The sequence below is a fragment of the Bison bison genome, unplaced genomic scaffold (genome assembly GCF_000754665.1).
Source record: "Bison bison bison isolate TAMUID 2011002044 unplaced genomic scaffold, Bison_UMD1.0 scf7180017864289, whole genome shotgun sequence".
Classification (NCBI taxonomy): Eukaryota; Metazoa; Chordata; class Mammalia; order Artiodactyla; family Bovidae; genus Bison; species Bison bison.
Window position 1 is genome coordinate 19,201,140 of NW_011494861.1, and position 4,381 is coordinate 19,205,520.

The window sequence follows — 4,381 nt, forward strand, 5'->3', positions numbered from 1 at the left end:
CTGGCTTGGAGAACTTTGAGCATTACTTTACTAGCATGTGAGATGAGTGCAGTTGTGTGGTAGTTTGAGAATTCTTTGGCATTGCCTTTCTTTGGGATTAGAATGAACATTGATCTTTTTTAGTCCTGTGGCCACTGCTGAGTTTTCCAAATTTGCTGGCATATTGAATGCAGCACCTTCACAGAATCATCTTTTTGGGATTTGAAATAGCTCAATTGGAATTCCATCACCTCCACTAGCTTTGTTTGTAGAATGCTTCCTAAGGCCCACTTGACTTCACATTCCAGGATGTCTGGCTCTAGGTCAGTGATCACACCATCGTGATTATCTGGGTCATGAAGATCTTTTTTGTACAGTTCTTCTGTGTATTCCTGCCACCTCTTCTTAATATCTTCTGCTTCTGTTAGGTCCATACCATTCCTGTCCTTTACTGGGCCCATCTTTGCATGAAATGTTCCCTTGGTATCTCTAATTTCCTTGAAGAAATCTCTAGTCTTTCCCATTATATTGTTTCCCTCTATTTCTTTGCTCTGATCACTGAGAAAGTCTTTCTTATCTCTCCTTGCTATTCTTTGGAACTCTGCATTCAGATGCTTATATTTTTCCTTTTCTCTTTTGCTTTTCACTTCCATTCTTTTCACAGCTCTTTGTAAGACCTCCTCAGACAGCCATTTTGCTTTTTTGCATTTCTTTTTCTTGGGTATGGTCTTGATCCCTGTCTCCTGTACAATATCTTGAACCTCCATCCATAGTTCACCAGGCACTCTGTCTATCAGATCTAATCCCTTGAATCTTCTCACTTCCACTGTATAATCATAAGGGATTTGTTTTAGGTCATACCTGAATGGTCTAGTGTTTTTCCCTACTTTTTTCAATTTAAGTCTGAATTTGGCAATAAGGAGTTCATGATCTGAGCCATAGTCAGCTCCTGGTCTTGTTTTTGCTGACTGTATAGAGCGTTTCCATCTTTGGCTGCAAAAATACAATCAATCTGATATCGGTATTGACCATCTGGTGATGTCCATGTATAGAGTCTTCTTTTGTGTTGTGGGAAGAAGGTGTTCGCTATGACCAGTGCATTCTCTTGGCAAAACTCTATTAGCCTTTGCCCTCCTTTAGGTATATATTAAAAAAAAAAAAAAACCTACAAGAACTTATTGTAGAACACAGTGAATATAGCTAATGCTTTTTAACAATCAGTGGAGTATAACCTTTAAAAATCATGAATCACTATATTATACATCTGTAACATGTAATATTGTACAGAAACTATACTTAAATTAAAAAAAAGAATATTAGGGTTATAGCAAAGACCAAATTCAGGGCACTGACAGTACAATGTAGGCTCAAGTTAAAGATCAAATTAAGAACATGGTTACAAGACTTCTTTTAAGACTTCAGAAAGATTTATGATGGTGTCTCATAGACACCTTTAGCTAAACATAAAATCTTCTAAGGATCTTTCAGGCATTGTACAAAAGCAGCTAAAAGTGGAAAGAGGCCTATCTCAAAGAGATTTGCAGGTGTGGCTTTGTAAAATGTAACCCCCAGTATGCTTCATAGAAAACTTATAAAGTTTTTAAGATAACTTTCCTAATAAAAGCACCACAAGTTTTAACTAAAATGCAGAGAGAGAGCTCATAATACTTCCATGGGCATAAAGAAGGCTAAGAAAAAAAATTCAGTTAAAAATAAGACCATTTCCTAAGAATACCTCAGAGATCCTAGCCCAGATCCCAAACAACATAGTCAAAATCTCCAAAGAACTAATCTCAAAAAGGAGAATTGGGATAAATCATGGAATGTTCCATACTTCCTCAGAGTTGGTAGTACTTGGATATATGGCCAACTGTATTTTAGAATGACTGTGGACCATTGACTGCTACGTTCTTTCCATTTTCCTCTTTAAATGGGAGTAACTGCTGGAGCTCGGAGAAGGCAATGGCACTCCACTCCAGTCCTCTTGCCTGGAAAATGCCATGAGCAGAGGAGCCTGGTGGGCTGCAGTCCATGGGGTTGCTAAGAGTTGGATACAACTGAGCAACTTCACTTTCACTTTTCACCTCCATGCATTGGAGAAGGAAATGGCAACCCACTCCAGTGTTCTTGCCTGGAGAATCCCAGGGATGGGACAGCCTGATAGACTGCCGTCTGGGGTCGCACAGAGTCGGACACGACTGAAGCGACTTAGCAGCAGCAGCAACTACTGGAGCTATTCTATCACTGTCTCATTGTTTTACACTGGATGGCTGTGGGGCGGGGGAGTAACCTTCTCTTCAGACTGAGAAGAGATGCGCTTGAGAAGCTTCATCCACATCTCGACTTGATGTGGGTCTTGAGATGCAAGAGTTGCACATGATGCCATAATTAAAAAGACTTTGGTGACCATGGTGGGGGTGTGTGGTGTAGTTTTCACATAGGATGGATGTGAATTGTGGTGGCCAGGGGGAAGAGGGATGTAGTCTCCAAGATTGCCACCATCAATTCTTCTTCTCCTGCACATATATACTATTCCACATACTCAGTGGTGATATCTAGGCTGAACTTGTGACTTACTTTGAAAAATACAATGCATCAAAAATTATGGTCTAGGGAATTCTCTGGCATTTCAATGGTTAGGACTTCATGCATTCACTGTCAAGAGATTCAATCCCTGGTTGCGGAATTAATACCCCTCAAGTCACACATCATGGCCAAAGAAAAGAGGAAAAGAAGAAAATAAAAAGAGAAATTATGGTCTAGGATTTATGAGTCCATATCTTTAGAGAACTTTCAGTTTCCACTTCTTTGTTGGAAATCAGACACCATAGGTTAAAAACCCGACTACCCTAAGATCATTACTCTGTGAAGAAGCCTAGGTTAGCAATTTGGAGAGTGCCCATAGAATGAAAGAAAGATCAGTCAACCTCCAACTTTTCTGGCAAACCACACTGGTGAAAGCACTGCAGTTTTGAGCACCAAATATAGGAGTAAGGAAGCCATTTTGAACATTCAAAGCCCAGCAGACTCCACTTGAAACAGAACTATTCAACTGAGCCCAGCCCAGATAGCAGAAAGGAAAAATAAGTTTTAACTCTTTAAATCCTCTGCTTGTGAAACTTACCAAGCAGCAATAGATAACTAAAATGAAGATTGAATAAGCTCATCATTGTATATATTTCTTCTAGCATGTCCACTTTTTTCTTTTTAAAAAAAAACAAATACCGTTGCTCCTTGAATTCCCCACGTAGTCGTGTGTGTTGTTCACTTTTCACAGTGTCCTTTAATGTATCTATTATAGTCATTCTAAAGTTCCTCATCTGACCATTTCAACATTCTGGCTATCTGAGGGTCTATTTTTATTTATTCTTTATTATGTATTACATTTGTGCTTCTTTCATTGTCATAATTTTTCCTATGTCAGACATTGTGTACTTTTTAAAAATTAGACTGAAAAGTAAATATTTACTCAAAAAACAGTACATCCCTTTTTCTGTCAGTCCACTATGGTAAAGATGTGTTTCCATCTAATCTGTATTAAACTGGCCTATGTTGTATCTTTAATTATATTCAGTTTACAACTGTATTTAAATATTTTGGGGATAGGATTAGAATTTTCCTTTAGCATAACATAGGATCTGAGCACCAGGGAGGCTTCAAAAAAAAAAAATTATGCTTTGTCTCCCAGTTCTTAACTTTCTGGACCATGAAAGATGCTTTAGGGGTCACTGGGGAGTGATCAGTTCTGACTTTTCAGCCCTAGTTCTGACTGTCTTAGCTCAGGAGAACTACCTGTACTGATGCTCTGTCCCCAGTTTCTGGAGTGCTGTAGCAATGGATTCAGTAAAGACCTGAAGTGTCTAGGAGAGGTTTTTTCCAATTTTGCTTCTTTTTCCCCAGCCTTCCGTGCATTTGGTAAAGAGCCATGAGAGATTTAGTGGGCCTTAGAAGAAGTTTCATAAATTCTTCTGCCCTAATGCCAGCCTTCAGTGAGACACTGCCTTGCACTCAGGAAAGGCCCAGCGTGGGTACAGGATGTGTTCAGTTTATTTGCTTTCCACCACCCCTCATCAGCAACTATATTGTATTTGAGAATATCCCTGCCTTTCATTTAGGCAGACCCTATATTTCTCAGGGGACTTTCTCTTATCACCTTTGCCTGATCCCCCACCTTTGACATCCTTTCCCTGTGTCCTAGGTGAAGACTCAGAACAGAGTTGGCAGGTGGGTACCAACATGCTCTGTGATTAAGGATACCATCCCACCAGCACCCACGCAGTCATTCAAATTCATTAACAGTTAGCTTGAGTTTTCTTTACCCTTGTCTGTGGTGGATTCTTCCCTTTCCCACTGTTCTTCCAGTGATGAACACAGCCATGTGTCTCCTTTCTCCTCAAATATA